The following is a 12,048-nucleotide window of genomic DNA, read 5'->3' on the forward strand; positions in this document are numbered from 1 at the left end:
AGTAGTGCAGAAAGAATTTTGAACAATTGTTGTCCATTTGGCTATGAGATCAATAAAATATTGAAGTTATGGTGTTTTATTGCAATACTTGTGGCTATCTTCATGATTGTTTATCTTCTTGAATCACTCTCAGTTGAAATAGCATTTAAATTTTAAGTTTGAAGGATGAATTGTTGTGCTTGATCTTTGATAAGATTCACATTCCAAACCACTAGCTTCTTGCTGATTGTGAGGACGCCTTGTGTGGTCAACTGGAAACATTGAGATTGATTAAGAATTCAATCATTCTTGGAAGTATTGATATGTATCTCTATGATAGTATCTATATCCTTGATGATTTGAAAGTTATTGAATCCCCTTAGAAGATCGCATCAATTCCAGTAGAGTTGTAATTTCTTGGCGATACTGAAATTGGTAGAATCTTATCAAGTCTAGTCTTCATTGAGTCATTCTTAGGATTAGTTCAAGTATTCCTTCCTCGAAACCCTTATCTTTTGACATTTTTTGAAATCTGTTAGTGTTAGGAAAATCCTGTTCCTGCATTTGGAAAGAAAGTAACACGGACAAGCTTTCTCTGAAAGTACGTAAGGCCCCTTGAAGAAACAACATACACAACGACCACTGGTGCTTATCCACACGTAGAGATCCTACAAAAAGAACCTTGAAGTCATCTCGATTGATCCTTCTCGCGACATCTTCAGCATTCGGAGACTTTAATCAAGAGAGGATAAGGTACCTTTAGGTATTTTATTCTGTGTTTGGTCGTGTACAAAATACACATCAACAGGTTAGTGGCTCTGAAAGATTTTCATTCTTGGATGGGCATTTAGGTTATAATCTGGTTTTAGTCCAAAAATCAGACCAATATAAGATTACTTTCACTACTAAATGGGGCACTTATGCCTATTGTAAAATGCCATTTGGTCTAACCAGTGCAGGGGCTACACTTCAAAGGGCAATGGATATGGCTTTTAAAGGTGTATTAGCAAAATTTGTGCTAGTGTATCTTGATGATGTGATTGCTTATTCAAAGCATGCAGTTGATCGTTTTGATCATCTCAGACAAGTATTTGGAAAGTGCAGAGAATATGGTGTGTCTTTGAACCCAAGCAAGTGTGCATTTGCCACTAGTCAAGGCAAATTGTTGGGACAAATTGTATCAAAAGATGGTTTGGCTATAGATCCAGAAAAAGTAGAAGCTATTCTTTCTCTTTCACTCCCTAGTCACAAGAAAGGATTGCAGAGCTTCCTTGGTAGAATCAACTTTGTGAGAAGGTTCATCCCCAACCTTGCAGCCATGGTAAAACCTCACATAGCTATGTTAAAAAAGAATCTAGTATTTAGTTGGACCAGGAAGGGAGTAGTTTTGAACAGATCAAGCAAGCAATTGCACAAACTTCTACTCTTGTCAATTCTAATCATTAAGAGGATTTCATCCTCTATACCCTAGGTTGAGATTTAAGTATATCAGCTATCCTAACCCAGTTGGATGGTGAAGATTCAGAGCAGCCTATTGCCTTTTTCAGTGAAAGACTCAAAGAGTATGAACTTCAGTACAACTATGTTGAGAAGCAAGTCCTCACTGTTATAAGGGCAGTAAAAAGGTTTAGACATATGCTGTCCAACAATAGGATCCAGCTATTAGTTCCTCATGCAAGTGTGAAAGACTTCCTTTTGAACAAGGACATCAGTGAGAAGAGAGCTGGATGGATCACAAAGGTCATGGAATATGACTTAGACATTAAGATCTCTAAGCTTGTAAGAGGCAGGGGCCTATGTGAGCAATTTGTTTCATCATTTGAAACTCAACCAGAGGCTGCCCTTGTGTTGCAAGAAGAAGAAGAACAAGCCAACAATGATGATAGGCAAACAGTTGGATGGAAGATATGGTTACCTTCTTGAAGGAAGGTAAATATCCTCAAGGTCTTGATAGAACAAAAAGAAGACATTTTAGATTGCAGCCCATTCCCTATGTTTCGGTGGATGGCATTATTTTTAGAAAAGACCTTAATGGTGTTTTGTTAAGATGCATATAAGAAGATCAAGTCAGCGGACTACTAGAAGAATTTCATGATGGCTCTTCAGGTGGCCATTTCTCTGCAAGGACCACGACCATATAGATAACGAGGGCTGGCTATTATTGGCCAACCCTATTCAAAGATTCATATCAATGGGTGAGGAAATGTGACAAATGTGTCTTCTTCTCAGGAAAACAAAGGCTAGCTGCACTTCCCCTTCATTCAATTCAAGCAGATCAGCCGTTTGCACAATGGGGATTAGACTTAATTGGGCCCATTAATCCTCCATCAAGTGCTGCTCAGAAATGGATCTATTCCAGCACACAAGCAATCAGATCTTTGATTTGACCCATGTATTTGGTTCCTGCTGTAACCTAACCCTAGTTAGTTAGGGTTTGCTAAATTCAACGCCCAGTTTGAGTTATGCCTGCACTATAAAGGCAAATTTGTAACATATTTTCAGGGTTTGGCTCCCTCTCTTAGTTTTTAGATTTCTCATACAGAGTTGTACTTTGCTATTTGTAAATCATCTTGCCTTTTGTTAATTAAATTACTTATCTTGCCTCCTTTCTCATTCATACTTGTTGTGTAATGTTATTACCTTCTTGTTGAATGGATTCTTTTCTTACTTCTATGCTATATGATTGTGTAAACTCTGTTAGCGGATACTGTCCATGAATAATGCTTAGTTCCTTTCAATATTTTGTTAGAATCATACCTTCATGTGCGCTTTAGAAGTTAGGTCAAGATAGAGATCTATGTTGTGGTGGCAATTTCATTGGCACATTGTGCACCTTCTAAGCTTGGGAAAAGAATTGCAATTTCAATCTTGGTGCATCACCTCTTTTACTTTTTTGTACTCCCTTTTTCTAGGCAAATCAATAGAATAGGTTTAGGGATAGGCTTTACAAGTGTTGGGTTGGTTCAACACTGCACCCTGATTAGAAAGAACGCCAACCTTCTCCGGAGATTCAACCTTACATGCACAAGGTCCCCACACTTGCAGGTTGTTTCCATGTTTGACGAGGTTGTTTGAGTTAATAGCTCAGACAAGGGTGCAAATTTTGGTGACAATAGTCTCCTCAATGAGATATGTGTTGAATATTTTGTCATTGATTTCAAAGGTTGAAGATCAAGGTCGTATAAATTTTGGAGGATTACTCAAACTAATAGAGAATTGGAATGAAATGTTTATCAAGTTGCTTGGCTGTCTGCTTGTTTGCTTAAGCTGTCTGCTTGTCTGCTTGTTTGTGCCAAGTCAGATTATATGCCATGTCATTGTTTAATTATTCAAAGGGGTTGATTTCTATGAAGTTTAAATGTGATGGCTATTTTGATTAAGCATTTATCAACGTATTCATAATTGGCATTTTTGTAATGTCCCCACTCAAGACCTAAGGACAATAAGAGTCAATATATGATTGAATAAGTTTTAATTAAAGATTTAAAAAGGAGCAAGCAAATTAGAGTCAATGGGGAGATATAGTATATCGTCTAAATGATATAATTGACTATTGACTAAATATATGTCAAGGAGGAAGCTCAGAAAAAAGAATCATCTCAAAGAATGAGTATGCAGCGATCAAGCATAAGGAGTTGACGGGAATGGATTAATGTTCAACATCAACGATTTGATATGATCAATCAATTATTATGGGAATTCATTGCATAGGCAGTCCAGAGTAGATTTCATTCTAATATGGAATTCAAACTAAATGCTTAGATGGAGCGGTAAACTTATGAAGTCATGGACGCATGATTTAGAAAGAAATAGTTATCAAGAACGACACCTTCAAGTTACAAATTGCATGAACATAATGCGAGAAATCTGAAGGGGCGATCATCAGTTGCTATTCCAAGGATCTATATGCATATACAAAGAAAGACTCTTATTCATTTACAGATCAGAATACACCAAGGTGAATCATTGAACTTGAACAAGAAAGAACGATTCAATAAGAACTGTCCATAAGTCATTATCGATACATGAAGAATCAAGGATTGACATAAAGAACCAGCGACCATATCGACAGCAATATACAAGAACAGTGATTTCAGGAATAAACGTCTATGTTTTGGAATCACCGATGGAGCAACGATTAATACAAGGAGAGCTATGATTCAAGAGGCTATCATTGGAGAAGAATTATTTGAGGGAGTCAATAAAGTCAAAATGACATAATACAACGATTATCCTAATCAAATGATTAATGAGGCAATGAGCAATAATTGTAATTAATGGTGAGGCAATGATTAGTGTAAGAAATAATAACACTAATTAATATTGGTTGAGACACCTCCTTTTGAAAATTCGTCTCTATTCATGAAAGAATACATGTAAGTGATATAGCTATTTGGATGAGGAAATAAATGAAGAGACAATAAGCAGCATGGATTGAGGGGATTTTTTGGGGATATGCATGAATAGACTTATAGAGTATTATACGTCAGAGAATTATCTGACAATATACTTTACATATACTTCAAGAAGATATTAGAGATAGCAATTGTTCCATACATTGATATTGATATATTCTATTAATCTTGCATAATATAAGCTTCATATAGAAAAGACCAGTCATATCTTATACATCAGGTTATATTGCATTCAAAACATATCAGCATATTCAGATCTATTCTATATATCAGAAATTCATTGCAATTACATCCCATATGCATACCAGTTCCACAAGTAAGACATATACAGTTGGTTGAGCATAGGAATCATCATTCTTATCCAAGTTTGGTCTACAATCTAAGTGTTTAATACGAGAAGCCTTTTGAAATTGAAGTTCTAAGTAACCAGTCCCAAAACCACAAATTTTTAATTAAAGGGACATTATAGTGGTATTAGAGCATGATCCAGCCATCCTGCAAGGTAAAAAGATAAATCAGGAGCAGCACTTTCGGATTTACAGACATCATTGAGTATATCAGACATATCAATAGTGGCAACGAGTTCATTGCATATTTATCATAACACTTGGAAGAGCAATTGGAGCTAGTTGTAGATTGGAAGATCATCATTAGCATATTTACCAACGACTACATCAGAGACAACTATGTTCAAGAATGTATAGATCATGCATATGAGTAATCAGGATGAATGACTCATGAAAAGATCCACTCTAGAACATTTAGAACTTTAAGGGCCTTACCTTAAGGAGTTAAGCAATTGTGGTTACAACAACCAAGGAAGAGGGAAGTAAGAATGTGGACAGCCAACATGAGCCACCAAGTGGAGTAAGAGGGTTGTAGAGAACAACCACTCTTAGGCTTGGTGTAGAAATGGCTCAAAATAGGCTTCCGATCTTTTCCAAATAAGGAATGAGAATGGCATAAAGGCTGACCTGAGCCGCCAAGCAGAGCAAGTCAGTCTCTTAGGCTTGGTGTAGAAATGGCTCAAGGGAAGTCCCCATTCCTTCTGAGCATAAACAAAGACTAACATAAAGTCAAGTAATGAAGGGGCAATTATGGCACAAAGAAGTCAGTTCCTCTCAAAATTGGGTAACATGGCTCAAGGAAGCTGGTTCCTTTCCAAATGGACAGAATGGCTCAAAGAAGTCATTCCTTCTCAAGTATACAAAATGGCTCAAGGAAGCTAGCCTCCCATTAGTTGGACAAAAATGGCTCAAGGAAGCCAATCCCTTTCCAAATGGACAAAATATCTCAAAGAAGCCGGTCCTTCTCAAGTATATAGATGGCTCAAGGAAGCTAGTCTCTCACCAGTTGGACAAAATGGCTCAAGGAAGCCAGTCCCTCCCAAGTTTGGATAGAATGGCTCAAAGAAGCTAATCCATCTCAAGCTGGGCAGAATGGCTCAAGGAACCCAGTCCATCTCAAGTTGGGCGGGATGGCTCAAGGAAGCCAGTCCCTCCAAGTTGCAATATATACAATAGAAACTCAGTAATATTCTTTCTAACATTTATCATTACTTTGATTTATATGATTCCAAGTTTGGTCCTACTAATCTATGCGTAGGTTCATCCAAGAGAAAGAGACAAGATGGAGAGAATCCTAAATTGCTTGAGGACAAGAAAATTCAAGAGGGGGAGACTGTAATGTCCCCACTCAAAACTTGAGGACAATAAGAGTCAATATACGATTGAATAAGTTTTAATTAAAGATCTAAAAAGGAGCAAGCAAATTAGAGTCGATGGGGAGATATGGTATATCGACTGAATGATATAATTGACTATTGACCAAATATATGTCAAGGAGGAAGCTCAGAAAAAAGAATCATCTCAAAGAATGAGTATGCAGCGATCAAGCATAAGGAATCGATGGGAATGGATTAATTTTCAACATCAGCGATTTGATATGATCAATCAATTATTATGGGAATTCATTGCATAGGCAGTTCAGGGAAGATTTCATTCTAATATGGAATTCAAACTAAATGCTTAGATGGAGTGGTAGACTTATGAAGTCATGGATGCATGATTTAGAAAGAAATAGTTATCAAGAACGACACCTTCAAGTTACAAATCACATGAACATAATGCGAGAAATCTGAAGGGACGATCATTGGTCGCTATTACAAGGATTTATGTACATATACAAAGGAAGACTCTTATTCATTTACGGATCATAATACACCAAGGTGAATCATCAAACTTGAACAAGAAGGAACAATTCAATAAGAACTGTCCATAACTCATTATCGATACATGAAGAATCAAGGATTGACGTAAAGAATCAGCGACCATATCGACAGCAATATATTTCAGGAATAAACGTCTATGTTTTGGAATCGCTGATGGAGCAGCAATGTATACAAGGAGAGCTATGATTTAAGAGGTTATCATTGGAGAAGAATTATTTGAGGGAGTCGATAAAGTCAAAAGGACATAATACAATGATTATCCTAATCAATTGATTAATGAGGTAATGAGCAATAGGTATAATTAATGGTGAGGCAACGATTGGTGTAAGAAATAATAACACTAATTAATATTGGTTGAGACACCTCCTTTTGAAAAGTCGTCTCTATTCATGAAAGAATACATGTAAGTTATATAAGGCAGATTCAAAACAGTTTTAGAAGAGGAGGGACCACAGGAAGGATGGAAATGGTCTTAGTATCGCACGTACAGAGGATCAACCAAATTGGAGAGGGTTGATAGTCAAGCAATGAGCCACTGGGTCTATGATGTAGCCGTACCCTTATATTCAACAATGTGCTATACGTAGTAACAAGAGTGCAATACTGGAAGGGAGCGAAAAGTGATATACGTTTTTGGATGAGGAAATAAATGAAGAGACAATAAGCAGCATGGATTGAGGGGATTTTTTGTGGATATGCACGAATAGACTTATAGAGTATTATATGTCAGAGAATTATCTGACAATATACTTTACATGTACTTCAAGAAGATATCAGAGATAGCAATTGTTTCATACATCTGTTGTCGGGATATTGATATAATCTATTAATCTTGCATAATATAAGCTTCATATAGAAAAGATCAGTCATATCTTGTACATCACGTTATATTGCATTCAAAACATATCAGCATATTCAGATCTATTCTATATATCAGTAATTCATTGCAATTACATCCCATATGTATACCAGTTCCCACAAGTAAGACTTATTCAGTTGGTTGAGCATAGAAATCATCATTTTTATACAAGTTTGGTCTACTATCTAAGTGTATAATACAAGAAGCCTTTTGAAATTGAAGTTCTAAGTAATTAGTCCCCAAAACATAAGTTTTTAATTAAGGGGACTTTACATTTTTCCTCGGAATAAAGTAGTTTATTTATTAACCTTTTTGGCGTGATAGTAAGTGGTTCAGAAATGGATGAATGGTAGCTAAATTTAGTGTGCATTCGCCATATAGTTCCGGCAGCTTCAAAAATTAATACTTGGCGTCTTTTTTTGGAACAATTTGATTAATTTTTCATCCTCATTTAGCGATGGCTTCAGATTTCTTCCTAAGGGTTTTTGTGAATGAGGTCGGCTTCGGATTCTTTGTAGCGATGACTTTTCTTGGTATTTTTGGGTGGTGAGAAATATGTATTAAAAAAATGTGGTGTATTGTGTCCTTTTCTTCTGGTAGAAGTTTAACGGAAACTGCATCTGTTCATGGAATTATTAGAAATGTAGAACCGTTTCCTTCTATACTAAGGAAAATGGTTAAATCCATATACAAAACTAATTTGTATTGGATTATATGATCTGTTGGCATATATCGTGGTTCCTGTAGGTGTAATCACATTGTGGGAGTGCACATAGCAAATACCTATTGTCTTATAAGTATCGTGAATGAAGGTGTCATAAAAGGTGTTCTAACGTTGAGTTTTTCTTAATTAGAGTCATACAACTTGTGCTGGAGATTTTTTGCGTTTTCCTAGGTTCTTCTGAGAACTGAATAACAACAATAATGCCTGGGCCATGCTTACTATCTGTTCCATTCTCCCTTGAAACTACTATCGACATTGAAGAAGGTGGCTATTAACAGTTATATGGTTGAAGGTGAAGAGGGAGACGTTTTTAATACTGCGATATCAAGTGATACTTTCCAGCTACTGGGTTTCGAACTGGTTTGAATCTGCATGTAATGTCCCCTATTTATAAGCTCTCAATTCCCAAAGGGAAACATACATTACTACCTAGTATATTACATTAATTCGGAGTAGATAATTAAAGTTGTCCATAATTCAACTTAGCATTGGCTTGTCTAGGGCGCTATGACACCACCTCCCTAATTCAGCCCAGACGGCAGGAACATCAGTCCTTTCATCCTTGGGGCTCTTTCATCTCGGAGTGGATTTACTCAGCCTCTCCCTAACAGCACCTGTCACCCTTGGGGAATAGAATTAGAATTGATTTAAGTACTTAGACTGAATATATTTGTCTTTCAATTATTATGAATGTATATAAAATTAAGTATGACTGTCATACATATTGTAGTCTATATTAATATTATTAATATTACTACTAAATTCTGCATAAGAATATTATCAGGCTACATTTATTAAGCACATCCCCATGCATACCACCAAGAACAAGATGTTACTGCCTGTAACTTAATAACAGATCTGATCTGATTGATGTTGATTTACTGGATGCTTTGATTCCTTTCCTTTATATCTCTCAATGTGAGGGAGAGGTCACACCTCTTCATCATGTATGCCCTTTGGCAAGAGACACACACTTTCATCATTAGCACCCTTTGAAAGAGTGCAACTTGTCATTATTTCTACCCTTTGAAAGGGACACAACCTTTCACAATCAGATCTGCACTTCTTATTTAAATCAGATCTGCACTTCTCATTCCCAAATTATCCCCCCTTCAAATGTGTTCTCTTCTCCCTTTTATACCTTATATTTGACGGAGTCACAACTTATCATTTCATGCCTTTCGACCATTGATTAACTAATTATATTCTTTTATATTTTAATTTAATTTTAATTTTTATTCTTTTGTATTTAAATTTTATTATTATTTATTACTAGATTATATTTCAAAGTGGGGACATTACATTGCAATTTTGGAGGTTTGAAGATATTTATACCAGATGCCTACTATTGTTGATTGATATTCATTATGCTTGAGCTTATTTGAAGTTGTCAAAGGCTAGGAAGGTATCGAGTGGGTTGTTACTATCGGATCAGGAGTCAAGAACTGTTTCAGAGGGTATATTGTAACTTTTGCATGGTGGTTAGTGTGTTCCAAAAGTGTTATTGAATTTTGCATTTGAGCTGATGTTCAGACTGAAGTTGGTGCCTCAGTTGATCGGAGTTGGTGCTTCAAGGAGGGTTGGTGCTCTCTGGGAGTTGGTTCTCACATATGTAATCTGGTTGCTCTCTGGGAGTTGGTGCTCTCTGGAAGTTGGTTCTCACATATGTAATCTAGGTTGGTGCCTATTTCCTTATCCAACGGTTTTTTAATCCGAAAGGGTTTTCCACGAGAAATTTGGTTTTTGCGTCTTGATCCTTATTCTATTTCTTCTTTTATGTGGTTTCATGGTTTTAAAAGTTTAAAATACTGATTCACCCCCCCTCTCAGTATTTTTTTGTGTGCTTTTCAATATGAAGGTATAAAAAGACACAAACACAATCACACCCAAGAAGACATTCAATAAATCCAAGAAGAACTAATTCTGATAAAGAAAAGAAATCTAGATCAAACCTTTAGTCATCCAACAACAAATACATCAAAGGAATTATTCTTCAGATCAGACTTAAAACAACATTCTGATATTATTTTCAGATCTGTCCTTCTCAGCACTCTATATCCTCACAACTGCTTGTGGTATAACATATGCTTATGCCTAATAGATAAATGCTTAAATGCATACTTATATATAAGATATGCCCGATTGTTTGGAATCCTTCTTGTGGGAGAAGGCTTGAGGAGTAAAAGATGGGTGGTGAGAAGGCTTGTAAGGAGGCTGTCCTAGTAGGACAATTGCAGCCTAGGACAAAGAGGGCACTTACAGAGTCAAGTAACCCCCTTACAACCTCCCCCCGATCCCGCAAGAGGGCATGTGTCTTCAAGAAGATGAGACATGAATGGGGAAAGCGGGTACAAGCCGCTAAGCAAGCAAGTGTTGTGTTAGACATTCCTTGGGCTTGTGTAGAAATGGCTTCAGGCAAACCTATTATGTCTCTTTCTCCATACTCTGATGTGCCTAGTAGTAATATTAGTAATCTATGATTAAGATTGATTTGCCTAACTCTAATGGTTAAGAGTGTGTGTGTGTGTATTTGCATATGTTGTCATGTTGTGATTGCAGGATCCAAATTCAAGATCTTACTGTTGAGGGATGAGTTATTCGGTAAAATGTAACCCTAACCCTAACTTGTTGCGATTGTAATTTTTAGGGCAAATTCTAGGGCAAATTGGGAAGGGGACATTACATACATCCATCTTCTCGATCTGCTAATCAATTACTGTAGCTATTGACCAGAACATCCTAATCGAACTCATTTTAATAACGAGGTAAAAGATCTCACTGAAGTCCATTTTCTCAACGTGGAATAACCCGTTGCCTCCAATTGTGCCTTGTATTGCTCAAGCAATCCATCTGCTTTGAACTTTTTCTTGAACATGCACTTGCAGCCAATGGTTTCCTATCCTTTGGCAGATTAACTAAATCCCTAATCTTACACTACTTCAATGCCATCATTTCCTTATCCATGGCATTCTTTAAAGACTTTTTCTCTTTTGAAGTGAGAGCCTTTTCTATAAATTTGATTCACTATTAGTATAAGAGCTAAAATACAACAATAATCTTGTGGACTATACTTGTTAGGTGATCTTTGCTGCTTTGTAGACCTACTCACAACCACCATTGAATTTCTTGGTGCATTTGCACCTTGTTGTTTTTTAGAGTTACTGCTAGATATGCTTGCCTCTACTCCTCCCAAATTGTCTTGTCCACTTTGCCGTTAATTTTAAATACATTCTAATGCTCCAATTTTGTCTCAGTATGCACTTTGTCTCTCTTATTCTACTTTGACTATTCTTTCTTAGTCAAGATTGTTAGTTCCTTGAATGTAACATCCCTTGAGTAGAGAACCTTCAGTGTTTGTGGATTCTAGAGCTTCTAGTCTTTATTATTCTCATCATAATTGATGAAAATACAGCTTTTGGTTTTGAAATCTAACTTAGATCTTTTGAGCTTGTAGTCTTTAACATTCTCACCATCGATGAAAATACACCTTTTGGCCTTGAAATCTAACTTAGTGTCTTTTTTATTCCTTTTATCAAATAATATCAATTTCTTGCTGGCATGCAGTGCAGCAAAGTTGTTTCTTTGTTATTGGAGATCGATTTTAATCTTTAGTTAATGCTAAGTGTCTTCGTTTTCATTTACTTCCTATAGGCATGTAATAGGTTTATGATTTCTTTTAAAGTTCATGTTACTATTGCAAATTTATTATGTTTTGAACTTTATGTCATAGGCAAAGTTTGGTTATTATTTCATGTTAGAATCACCATCTTTAGAAAAGGGATGGGTTATTTTGTTTGTGACTAAGAAAAAATAAGGTTTTCATTCCCTATTAACTCATATA

At 36.2% G+C, this 12,048-nt stretch overlaps 1 protein-coding gene across 2 annotated transcripts in view; it reads left to right on the plus strand.

Moving 5' to 3' along the window:
* LOC131069850 (tryptophan--tRNA ligase, chloroplastic/mitochondrial) overlaps positions 1-12,048 on the plus strand; it is a 154,227-nt gene that overhangs the window by 24,132 nt on the left and 118,047 nt on the right. The window lies entirely within an intron of this gene.

Source organism: Cryptomeria japonica, chromosome 6 (genome assembly GCF_030272615.1).
Source record: "Cryptomeria japonica chromosome 6, Sugi_1.0, whole genome shotgun sequence".
Taxonomy (NCBI): Eukaryota; Viridiplantae; Streptophyta; class Pinopsida; order Cupressales; family Cupressaceae; genus Cryptomeria; species Cryptomeria japonica.